Source organism: Hippopotamus amphibius, chromosome 7 (assembly GCF_030028045.1).
Source record: "Hippopotamus amphibius kiboko isolate mHipAmp2 chromosome 7, mHipAmp2.hap2, whole genome shotgun sequence".
Classification (NCBI taxonomy): Eukaryota; Metazoa; Chordata; class Mammalia; order Artiodactyla; family Hippopotamidae; genus Hippopotamus; species Hippopotamus amphibius.
The window spans coordinates 66652237-66666087 of NC_080192.1; the positions used below are offsets into that span (position 1 = coordinate 66652237).

Consider the following 13851-nt stretch of genomic DNA (forward strand, 5'->3'; position numbering starts at 1 on the left):
CATTCCCAGCAATACTGTATCAGGGTTCCCTTTTCTCCACATTATTGCCAACATTTGTTATCTCTTGTCTTTTTGATAATAGCCATCCTAACAGATGTGGGGTTTGGATTTGCATTTCACTAATGGTTAGAAATGGTGAATATCTCTTCATGGCCATGTGTATGTTTTCTTTGACCAGTGGCTGTTATAGTATTCTGACCATTTAAAATCAAGTGGATTTTGTTGTTGTTGTTGTTGTTTTGAGTTGTATAACTTTCATGCATATTTGGGGTATTAACACCTTATCATATATATAGTTTTCAAATATTTTTCTCACTCCATATGTTCTTCTTTTACACACATACCAACTCAGTTATTATAGAATCTAATCAAGAGAAATCTGACCAGAAGTGCATAATCATTGTCTTCTCAAGACATTAAACCTTGACATGACTTGTTAAGCACCAATAATTAACTAACTCACACTCTTCTGCTTCTTACTTTGCTCCCTCAAAATTCACTCAAGAAAACCCTTCAGTGCTAGATTCCGCAGCACATTTACTGAATTGTAATGCTACAGAGAAGACAAAAATGGCCCTTGTGCAAGGAACACATGCAAATTTGTGAAGCATTCCATATTTTTTATATATGGACTTCATGATAATCAGAAACAAAAAATCTATAACAGATACAAACACAAAAGAGAAAGGAATTGAAATATGCACTAAAGCTAGTCATCAAATCAAAAGGGGTGAGGGGAGCAAAAAAAAAAAGAAAAGAAAAGAAAAGAAAAAAAAATACAAACTACAAAACAACCAGAAAACAAGTAACAAAATGACAATAAGTACATACCTATTAATAATTACTCTAAGTGTAACTGAATAAATGTTCCAAAGACATAGAGTGACTGAATGAATTAAAACAAACAAAAATCTTAAACTATTCTCATTTTAAAGTTTTCTTCTTTTTACTATTTTGTTTAAACTATTCTAGGTGATTTAAACTACTCTGTTTTCCAGGTTGTTTACACATTTTTCTGTGTCATCTAATCTGCTGTTGATTTCCTCTAGTGTAGTTTCCATTTGTTATTGGGTTTAGCAACTCTCATTGGTTCTTTGTTGAAGTTCTCAATATGTTTCTCCATTCTTCTCCTGAATTTGGTGGACATTTTTATGACTGGTGCTTTGAAATCTTTATCAGGTCAGTTACTTTCCTCTGTTTCATTTTTGTTGTTGTTGTTTGTTTGTTTTTTGTTTGTTTTCTTCCTGAGGTTTTATTGTATTCTTTTGTTTGAAACAAATTCCTATGTCTTCTACTTTTGTTTGACACTCTGTTTTTCTTTCTATGAATTAGGAAAAACAGTTTCCTCTCCTAGTCCTAAAGGTGTGTCCTTGTGTAGGAATGTCCCTATATAGACTGTGTATACATATTGGCTTTGGCAGGAGGGCTGGAGCTGATTCAGGCATGGGTTGGGGCTTCTCCCAGTGTGCACTGAGGACTACTGCTTTGGTGGATGGGGGCTGGGAGGCTGAATCTGGAACCTGGCACAGGCCAGTGCCTACTGGGAGTTGCCACCTTGGTGGGGGTGGCTGGAGTGGGAGCCTGGTGTGGGCTAGGAGGTATGCTGGGGCAGTCTTGGTAGAACAGCTAGAGCACTTGTGCTTTTCAATCTGCTGCCTCTGTGCTCAGATGTGTAACAACTGAGGTTGTATGCAAGCTGTTTAAGAGTGAAGTCTTAGTTTCTTACAGCCCTCTGGGTCTCCTGGATGTAAGCCTTGCTGGTTTTAAACCAGGAAAGTCATCATCCCAGTACTATTCCCCAGGGCTTGGATGCTTAATGTGGGGCTAAAACCATTTGCTCCTTAGGAAGGACCTCTGTGTTTGTGATATTAGCTTTCACTTGTGGGTCACCTACCAGGGTGTGGGTCCTGACTAGATTGTATCTTTGTCCCCTCAAATCCATCTGGATGTTCTTGTTCTTTGTTTGTTTTTGTGTCCTTCATTATAGAAGAGCTGTTCTGTTAGTGTTTGTGTGTTCTCAGAGACAGCTGTTCTTTTTGCTGTAATTTTGATGTGTTTGTCTTGATCCTGCTTTCTCTATTATTATTTTGAATATGCAGTTCTATCTTCTCCTTTTTTATTATTTATTTATCATTGGTCAGAAACCTGGATTTGTGTTTTTCTCATTTTATTTATTCAATCATTGTTCATCTTTTAGACTTATGTGCCATGTCTTATTCAACATAATTTTGAAAAATATAAATGTTAATCATAAATGAAAATACAGAATATATACCAAATTTATTATCAGATCAAAAGTATAGATAAAATTAGTAGCAACTTATATGTCATAAATTTATTCTTCAAAAGAAGGACAAAAGAAATCTCCATAAAAATAAATAAAATTATTAAGAATTAAATGAATAATAGGATTTGGAAATATAGAGATGGAACTCTGTAAATAATTTTATTGGCAGAAGAACTAAAAGAAAACATCATGAGTCCTATGGAGGGAATGGTTAGTAGTTTATTTGTAAGAGTAAAGATGAAGAATTGGAAATAGCACTGGAAGAACTTTTAAATGCTTCTCTAAGACAGGACATTTTCAGGTCAATAACCCTTATTGTGTATTAGCATTTGGAGATATACTCAATATATTGAAAGCAGACTTAAAAATCATGTTTGAGCATCTGAAACAATCCATGAGTTCTGACACAGTCAAGCCTACAGTGAGACCCAAGTAGCTAATTATTTTTTAAAAACTCCTTAGTTAATTAAAAGTAATCATTGTTAAAGAACGATTGAAATGTTCATGTATTTTGTATTATTGGCTGATTAATTTTTCCCTATACAATCAAATACATAGATGAGTCTAAAAATGTGAGAAAGTTTTTATTTTTATTTTATCTCTCTCCTCCAAAAATAGTAATATCATCCCTTGGAAAAGAGAAAGAAAAATTGTAATGGGAAATATTTAAAGAGAAAGAAAGAAATTATCTTGTGTAATATTTGGAAGTCATCTAGCAGCTTCTAAGAATGTTAATAATTCCTCAGTTGTTAAATAAGTAACAATTTTAAAGACAGTCTCAGTTGGAAAAAAAAATTAACTCTATAGATAGATATCACTTGCCTGTGACTATATTACTGCCTAATAATTCTACATGACACTTATAAAAATGGTGTTTGCACATAGCAGTCATGTGGATGTCTCACAACAGACAGCAACTTTCTGGATTTATTTATAATGGTTTACCATGGAGATGGGAAAGATACTTAATATAAAGTTCATGGAAAAAACTGCAGAGAAAAATATAAAATAAAAGAAAAATAAAAAGTATATCCAGCAAATAAACAATTGCTAGGTCAAATAAACTGGCAGATCAGTTACAGTGAGAAATTCAAAGTCCACTGTCAACAGAAAAGAATATTATACTCTGATATACTGTCCAGATGTAGTGTTTCATGAAGAATTGCCAAGAATAATTCTGAGTAAAGTCTTTTCTGAAATTGTTATGTAATAGCAATTGGCTTATAAAAATTGATTCATGTTCTTTCCATTTTAAAGAAATTATATCTCTTACTTTTTGTAAGATATTAAAAATATTGGGAAAAGGAAAGGAACTCATTTTTTTGTGGCTTCACATTTTCATGTGATAAGATACATTATAGTCATGGGGAAGACTTTTCCTTACTCTTCTCCCCCTGGAGAAAGAAATGACTCATTGTTTTTGTGAGTTGAGGAGAGAAACTAAGCTTTGTGGCTCAGCATCTTTCTTTACCCATCTTTTGGAATCCCGCTGCATGTGAGAAGCAATTTCATCTGCGCTCAGCCCAGCATTAAGGTTCTTGGGGCATCCCCTGACTTAGTTTTGGAAGATAAGCTCAATTTAGGCAGCATTAACAAGCCCTTTAATGAGATTTGAGTCACGCCCTCCAGCATAGCCTCAACAATGCCACAAGTAAAACAGTGATCTCCAGTTGCCTGCTTCCTGCCTCTTGAATTTCTCTCACTCATTTCTGAACATGGGCAGAGTAGAAAGGGAGTTATATATTGATCCCTTAATTCCCAGGAGAATACACTGAAGCAGTGCTGGTTATCCTTAGGGTCTGTGAATTTGGACTGGTACATAAGGGTGGAAAAAAAAAATGATGAAATCACCTTGGTACACTGAAAACTAAAACTCTTATGGTAAGACATTATTTTATAAATTCTAATTTATAGTAAATCATGTATAAATGAAATTTTATTTATTAGTTTACTCAAGCATTCATTTTTTGACAAATATCTGTCTGGATATAAGGAAAGGCAATAGAGTAAATTCTATGCAAATAAAAACATGCTTCATCCAAAATAAGTTAACAGGATAGAAAAGATGAATTCACTTGAGTATAGAAACAAATCCATAAGATGTATTATTTCAAGTGAAACTTGAAATAATCTTCTAATTATTTTAAATATGTAATTGAGTGTATTTGTTACATATTGAGAAATAAATGAAATGTAATTATAAAAATTGAACTATATATAGTCCAATATTATATGTTTTTATGTGAAATAAGAAGTGTTTTGCATTTGTTGAATACATATATAACAATATGAGTACAGATTCTTAACATAGCACTTATTTAAACTTCATTAAAACCTGATGACTCAGTGCATTTTTTAATCGGTTTTACGAATGAACAAATGATATCATAAAGGAACTAAATAATGTGCTTAAGGCCTCATATCTGTGTAGCTGATCCCCGGGATGGCCACCAATGATCACTGCCTTCTGATATTCATGCTCTTGTGTGGTTTCATCCCATATTGCACCAGAGTCAGTCCATATGACCAGTTAAATATGGCAGAACAGATGTTGTGTCACTTCTGAGATTAGATTGTATGAGATATTGTGGCTTCTTTTATCTTTTTAACACTTATTTATTTATTTATGTATTTATTGGCTGCATTAGGTCTTTGTTACTGCACACAGGCTTTTCTCTAGTTGCAGCAAGCAGGGGCTACTCTTTGTTGTGGTGTGCAGGCTTCTTATAGCAATAGCTTCCCTTGTGGAGCACAGGTTCTAGGCATGTGGGATTCAGGAGTTGTGGCACATGGGCTCAGTAGTTGTGGCTCACAGGCTGTAAAGTGCAGGCTTAGTTGTTGTGGCACATGGGCTTAGTTGCTCTGTGGCATGTGGGATTCTCCAGGACCAAGGCTCGATCCCGTGTCCCCTGCATTGGCAGACAGAGTCTTAAGCACTGAACCACCAGGAAAGTCCCTCTCCTCTCTTGCCCTCTCTTGTATCGCTCACTTTAGTGAAAGCCAGCTGTTACACAGTAGGCAATCCTGTGGGGAAGCCTACATGGCAAGAAACTGAGGCCTCCGTAATAACTAGAGAGCATTCTGCCAAAAGCCTGTAAGTAAGCCAACTAAAAAACAGATCCTCTGCCTCAACTCAGCTTTCCAATTACTGCAGATGCAGCCTACAAATAACAGCAGCCTCATGAACCCCTTAGCTAAGCACTGCCTGAAGCCGGATCACCCAGAAATTATGTGAGATAATAAATGTTTGTTGCTCTTTCTTGCTAAGTTTTGGGATGATTCATTAGGTACCCAAATAATAAAACTAGTAAGTGGGTTTTGAACCCAATTATTCCTGTCTCAGACTGTATGCTCTTACCTACTTCGCTATGCTGCTTCTCATATACTATCTCTCACATTGAGATTGTATTGATTGGAGTGATGGTTAATGCCATAGGTCAACTAGAGTACACCACAGGGTGCCCAGATTAAACATTACTTCCGGAGTGTGTTTATAAGGGCATTTAAAGATGAGATTAGCATTTAAATTGGTGGACTCAATAAAGTAGATTGCCCTTCCCAGAGTGTGTATGTGGTGAAGGGGTCATCCACTCCATTGAGAAACTGAATAGAACAAAAAGGCATAGTAAGGAGGAATTTCCCACTTTCTCTTTCTGCTTGCGCTTAAGCTGGCACACCAGTCCCCTCCTCCCCTTGGACAGAGATTTACACCACTGGCTTCCCTGGTTCTCAAGTCTTCAGACTTTGCAGTTACACAACTGGCTTTCCAGGGTCTCCAGATTGGCAGATAGCATCTTGTGGGACTTCTCAGCCTCCACAGTTGCATGAGCCAATTACTCCTAATAGAAAAAATATATTTTCCTATTGGTTCTGTTTCTTTGGAGAATCTTGACTAAACTTTAGTTGGTATAACAGAAAACAAGCAAAGACTTCTAAGACAACTTATCATTTACTGCCACAATGCTTTTTCTTTCCTCCCAAATTCTAAAGAAATTAAGTAAACAAACACTACTCAAAAATCTCCCAAAATGATTTGAATTGTCTAACAATGAAAGCAAAACATATGAATACTATTTTGTCTTTTAAAACAATATAATTTTAATATAGAATATTTTTATTTATTATGAGTTTTGTGTCTTCATTACAAATTCCTTCTTTACTTGATAGAATAATGATTTTGAATGTTTTTCCTACTACATTAAAATTTCAAAATTCTAAGCTAACTGTAATCTCTTTTGTATTTGTACTTTTCTGTATGGTGATTATGAAAATTAATTTTATAAGGCAACTTTACTGGGCTCAGGGATGCTCAAGTAGTTGGTAAAACATTATTTCTGGGTGTGTCTATGAGGGGGTTTCCAGAAGAGATTACCATTTGAATCTATTGACAGAGTAAAGATCACTCTCACCATTGAGTGTGGACATCACTCAAGCAGTGAACATATTTATATTTACCCTTCCTTTACCCTTTTGCTCTAGTCAGACCCTCAGTAAATTTGTTCACTGCTTGAGTTGGAGCATCCATCTCACCTTGGCATTGGATGTTGTTGCTCCTGTTTCTCAGGCCTTTGGACCTAGACTGGGATTTTCACCATTGGTGCCCTGGTTCTCAGGCATTTGGAACTGGACTGCAGCTACATAATTGGCTTTCCTGGACCTCCAGCTCACAAATGGCAGATCATAGGATTTCTCAGCCTCTATAAACACATAAGTCAATCCCTTACAACAAATCTCTTTCTATCTATCATCTATCTATCTATCTATCTATCTATCTATCTATCTATCTATCATCTATCATCATCTATCTATCATCTATTTATCATCATCTACCTATCATCTATCTACCTATTTATCATCTTATTGGTTCTTTTTATCTGGAGAACCCTCACTAATACAGTGATTCTTCCTTCTTCCCTTGTATTAGCATAAATTAACCTATTGCACCTTAACAAATAGTCCAAAAATGCTGGAAAAAAGGAATTCATTTATTTTGGTTTTGTGAGTTGTGTAGAACTGCATTCATGTTTCCACTCCACCTCTTAATAAGTGGATTATTTGGATAAATCATATAACTTTGGTTTATTTGATCTTAAAATGCCAATAGAGACAATTTCTAAAGGGACTCTAACACACTGCGTTATGCAGGAATAGGCACTTACTCCCTCACAAACCCTGTATTTAGTAGTGACCCAAATGTGTGCTGAGCTAGATATACCTAAAATAGGGTGAACAGTCTGTTAGGGGTTTTTTCTTTTACCATTTCAAAACAATATCAATGGTTGTATTAAGAGAGTCTCCAAAGCTTTCACTGAAATTTATGATGTGGATAGTGGTACAGCAGGTGTATTTTATGTAAAATTTTGAAAAGGCACTGTCTCTACAGCATCACTCTTTGTGTTCTAGCTCCCTCTTCTTTGCTAACTCCCAGAATTCTAAAGAACTTAGATTGTCTTCAGTGAAGTCTGTCTGAAGTGAATCAGGTCCCAGTTAATGACTTTGATCCCTAAGCTGTTCTAAGATAAAACAAAAAAATTTCCCCTTTACTACCTTCTACCTCAAAGGAAACAAACCTGTCTTTTGCACTTTTCCCTCAGTTACAGAACCTTTAATGGGTTAATTTAAGGGAAATAAAATGTACTTGGAAATGATATTTGTGAATACATTAATGTGTTATGAATCCTAGCTAAATTATTAGCTGAGTCTCAGTAGCCCAAATATTAGTCCCCTTCAAATTTCAACTTAAGCATGAATTCTTTAAGGAAATCCTTCACTGGACCTCAGGCAAGATTTCGTCTCATGATTATACACTTCCTCCAAACCCTCTACAACTCTCCCAGAATGTTTATTACCATTCTTTATATAATTACTGCCTTATATCTATAGCTGCTGCAAAATTGTAAACTTCAGAAACTCCAAGCACAAGTAGTTCTTATCAATTGCTCTAATCCAATTGCTGGCACTTGTCAGACTCTTGTTTGCATGAGATAAAAGGATAAATTTTTGAATGATCACTTGCATGATTCCAGGAAATAACATTGCAGTCTATTTTGGATCATATTCTATGATGAGAAACTAATTCATATTATTGAAGATTTCAATTTACTCTAAATAACTTCCTTACTGAGGAAAAATCAGCATTTCTTTAACTTCTTTCTGTTGATCTTAAACTAATTGGGTTTCATGGACTAAGGTAGACATACTGCGCTGCTAATTTTAATCCTCAGTAAAATAGGACTGAGTGCTGAAAACATTTTAAAAATAATTTATTGATACTATTTAATTTAAATAATGCAACATGCTTATATATGGCTTTTGTATCTTATAGTATTATCAGATTAATCCTATTTTTGCCAATCTTTCTATTAAAGTTATTGAATATTTCCATCACATTTTTCCTTCTGATTTAACTTGGTTCTCAGGTAAGGGCAACACTTTTCACAGTAAATGAGTTAGAGGGATAAAGGAAGATGAGATAGCATAAACAGATTTTCTATTTATTAGTTTATAATGTTACCTGGCTGAATTGCAGTTCTACTATGTTGCCATCCCAATATACTTCATTGCCAGTCCCAGTGAAGTTTGAGACTGAAGGATACTTAGAAGAATGGGAGATGAATGGAGCCAGATATAGTAAGTCTGGGTTCCCAGAAGGATTCTAGTTCCATTAACTCATTTTATTCATGCATGTGACCACATTAAAACACTTTTTTTAATTTTTTTTTGGAATAATGTTCTAGATGGCTGTCCTATTATAAAATTGTACTTAAATGCATATACTCCTCTGGGGAGAATAAAAGAGGGAAGTGTTTGATGGAATTTATTCTTTATATTTCCTTTTTTGGCTGCCCTTTGTACAAAAACACATCTTAATATAGATATATAATCTAATTATAGTACTGGTCTTTTGTTATAAGTCACAGTTTATTTAGTTTACATTTTATAAATATGGTAATCAGATATTTGCATCCAGCACCAGGCCTAGAAACAATGCTACATCATATCCTTTTTCCTGTACATTTTATCTATAAAAATAAAGCCTATGTTCTCAAGATCTAATATTTTATCTTACTGATAATTCAAAGAAAGCTTTTTATCAAATGAAACTTCTGTTTTCTTTGTAGTTGTATCTTCTGTCACATAAGAAATTTTTCTATACTGGAAACAAAGAAGTAAAACTATTTGTACTGGTGTTATACATAGAACACCCTAAGGAATCAACTAAAACAAGAGAACTTTTAGAGGTGGTAAACAAATTCAGCAAGATTGAATGATATCCAGATAAATACTACTTCAAAACTACTAGGACAGCTCTACTGATAATTTTTAAAAAGGGAAAATAACAAGTGTTGGCATGGATTATGTATGGCATGCTGCAGCTTCTGTAGAAAATTGTCAGTTCCTCAAAAAATTAAACACAGAGTTGCCACCCCAAAATTCCACTCCTAGGTATACACTTCAAAAATAGAAAAGCAAGTATTGAAACAAAAACTCTTACATGAATGTTTATAGCAGCATTATTTATAAAAGTCAAAGAGTGGAAACAACACAAATTTCCATGAAAGGGTGAATGGGTAAACAAAATTGGTATATCCATACCATGGAGTATTATTAAGCCCTAAAAAGCAATGAAGTACTGACATAATACAACATGGGTAAGCCTGAAAATATTATGCTAAATGAAAGAATACAAAAAACAAAAGGCTGTATATTGTATTCTTTATGCAAGATGTTCTAATTAGGCAAATTCAAATAGACAGAAAGTAAATTAGTGGTTGCTTGAGGCTGGAGGAAGGGTGAAATAGAGAGTAAATGCTAATAGATATGGGGTTTATTTCTGACATGATAATTTTTTTCTGGAATAATATAATGAAAATGGTTTTACAATCTGGTAAATATACTAAAACCCACTTAATTGTACACTTTAGTATGGTTCATTGTATCATATGTGTCTTATTTCTTCCCTAAAAAATAAATGCAGGAATTACCATCCAATCATATGAAATATCGTCTCTTTTAAGTTTCACTGCATGCCTAGAAGCCAGGTGGAGTAAAAGAAAGGCCATATGCTTAAGCAGCTGGCCCGAATGGTTTTGAGTATGAGCTGGAGGATTTGGGAGTGCTGTGCCTTGAGGACAAATTGCCTAAACCATTTCATATTGTTTTCTCATCTGTAAATTGGTGATAGTTACATTTAGTTTTCAGGTTTTAATGAGGATTAAATGAGATATTACATGCAAAGGGCCAAGACAGAGTTCAATCAGCAAAACTCCATTTGCTATTTTTATATATCTGCTCCCTTCTCTGTTTCTCTTTATGTTTGATGCCCTTAGATTATATCCTGCTCCTCAGATATGTTATTCAGAATGTGAATATTTTAATTACTTCATCTTTCTTTTCCATATTACCTATAATTACATTTTCCTGTTCTTCTTTATCCTGACTCTAATATTCTGAGACAACAGACTACCTAGTGTTAATGAAAAACTTTTTACATCTTTATTGGATTATAATTGCTTTACAATTTTCTGTTAGTTTCTGCTGTACAACAGAGTGAATCAGCTATATGTATACATATATCCCCTCCCCCTTGAGCCTCCCTCCCACCCTCCCTACCCCACCCCTCTAGGTCATCACAAAGCATAGAGCTGATCTCCCTGTGCTATGCAGCAGCTTCCCACTAGCTATCCATTTTACACTTGGTAGTGTATATGTGTCAATGCTACTCTCTCACTTCATCCCAGCCCCCCCTTTCCCCCTTGTGTTATCAAGTCCTTTCTCTACATCTGCATCCTATTCCTGCCCTGCCACTGGGTTCATCAGTACCATTTTTCTAAATTTCATATATATGCATTAACATATGGTATTTGTTTTTATCTTTCTGACTTACTTCACTCTGTATAACAGGCTCTAGGTCCATCCACCTCACTACAAATAACTCAATTTCATTCTTTTTTATGGCTGAGTAATATTCCATTGCATATATGTGCCGCATCTTCTTTATCCATTCATCTGCTGATGGGCATTTATGTTGCTTGATGGCTTGGCCCCACGGTGGTGCAGTAGATTTCTGACCTACTCTAAAAGGAGACATTCAAAGTCTTTTAAAGAGAAGAAATTGACTCTAAAATCTTCCTAAAACTTCTGGATATACAGTATGTAGAAACTGTATCATACTTCTATTACAAATAAGTAATACTTTGGAAATAATGGCCAACATTGAAATTCAAATGAAGTTAAAATGACCTTGGGGGTGTTATGCTAAGTGAAATAAGTCAGACAGAGGAAGACAAACACTGTATGATCTCACCTATATGTGGAATCTAAAGAAACAACAATAAAAATCCCTCATAGAAGCAGAAAACAGAGAAATTGCAGAAGTGGGGTTTGGGGAATAGAGAAAATGGGTGACAGTGGTCAAAATGTAAAAAGTTACAGTTATAATACAAATATGCTATGGGGATATAATGTGTAGCATGGTATCTGTAGTTAAAAATATCATACTGTATATTTGGAAGTTTCTAAGAGCGTAGACTTTAAGAGTTCTCATTGCAAGAAAAATATTGTAATGATGTGAAGTGATGGATGTTAACTAAATTTCTTGTGTAATCATTTCCCTATATATACATATAGCAAATCATTATGTTTTATACCTTAGAAAAATATATGTTATGTTGCAATTATAACTAATAAAACTGAGAAAATTTTAATTGATAAGAAAAAAAAGAAGATAAGACAAAGTATTGGGTGACTGTTGACAGCACTGAAACAACTGCCTAAAGTGCACGTGTGCGTGATCTCTCTGTATATATATATATATATATATAAATATATATATACAATTTTGCCACTTCAAAATGTTTTTTGTTAAGAAGACATTAATGAAAACTTTAAATATATCTGAGAAAACAAAATTATTTTACACTAAAAAATAAGTTTGAAATTTGCAAGCCATCTTTATTCTAATAAGGAACTTAAAATTCTCAATTTCCAGAAAATTTCAAGTTTCAATAGTAGAAAAAGACAGGGGCAGGGAGGTGGTAATTTTGGATCAGAGGGATTTAAATGTGGAGAAAAATGGTACACGCATAATTTTTCAATGTTAGAGTATAATTTTATCAAAAATATTCTTTCATCAAATAGAATTTTTAAAATCCAGTATAAAAATGAGTAGAAGAGGGGAACTCTGGGTTACAAAGAGATAAACCTCCAACCTCCCAGCTCAGAGAACTTCATATCTATCAATGACCTCCAAAGGGCCTTCATAAACTGTCTTTTGAAAACCACTGTTCTAATGTAAACTCTTCATTTAAAAATAAGGAGAAGGACATATAAAAATATTTAGTTAATGCCTTAAGACTCCAAAATATTGTCAGAACTGATCATAGAATTTACATTTCTGGATAGGCAATAATGTCTGTTATTTCCAGAAAACAATGTTGATCATAGAATTGGGGAAAATTAAAAAAAAGAAAAAAGAAAAACAATTAAACACAATAAACTCAGTGAGATTCAGAGCTAGTTCATTCCTTAATTCTATCTAAATTTTTGTATAAATGTGTATCTCATGGTCAAAGATAATCATATGTAAACAGGTTACATTAGTCTTACTCTAGTGACCTCTTTAAATTTCCAAGTAGACATTCAGAACACTCAACAACAGGAACAAATTGAATATTCACTAAAACTCTTTGTCTGTAATTCAGGATAAGATATGCTTATCATTATAAAGATGCTGGAAAATTAGCATCTTCAGAATAAGTTCTCCTAGCAATCTATAATAAGTTTTTTCTTTGTGAATTTCAAAATAATTACATTCAAGATTATTGAAGCTTTACTGTCTCTCCCTTTCTTTTTTCTTTTAAATGTTTTCCCCACTACATTCATTCATACAAGGCTTAAAGTTAAGATAAATATATATATGTGTGTATGTATACACATATATACATGTATCTTATATACATATAAATAATTTTGCATATGGAGAATGTATGGTATATATGTTGTATATGATATTGTATATATTATATATACTACATTATATGTAATTGTTATAATAATTTTAATATTTACTTTATATTATATATACATTTGTGTACATATATGCATAAGTAAAAAATTCTACCTTAAACAAAAGTTAGAGAGACAATATATATGCATGTATATGTATATATATACATAGTTTTTCAAAAGACCCTAAAGAAATATTTACAACTTAAATTTTTTAAATTAATTATTTATTGGCTGTGTTGGGTCTTCATTGCTGTGTATGGGCTTTCTCTATTTGCAGCAAGTGGGGGCTACTCTTTGTTGTGGTGCACTGGCTTCTTATAGTGGTGGCTTCTTTTATTGCAGAGCAGGGGCTCTAGGCACACAAGCTTTAGTAGTTGTGGCACATGGGCTCAGTAGTTGTGGATCACAGGCTCTAGAGTACAGGTTCAGTAGTTTTGGTGCACGGACCCAGCTGCTCCATGACATGTGGGATCCTCCAGGACCAGGGATTGAATCCACATCCCCTGCATTGGCAGGTGGATTCTTAACCACTGTGCCACCAGGGAAGTCCATAC

General features: G+C 34.1%; 1 non-coding gene across 1 annotated transcript; it reads left to right on the plus strand.

The window, feature by feature from the left end:
* The first annotated feature begins 516 nt into the window (after positions 1 to 516).
* Positions 517 to 622, plus strand: LOC130857893 (U6 spliceosomal RNA). Its single transcript, XR_009054893.1, has one exon. It is a non-coding gene; the product is annotated as a U6 spliceosomal RNA (small nuclear RNA).
* The last annotated feature ends 13229 nt before the right edge of the window (positions 623 to 13851 follow it).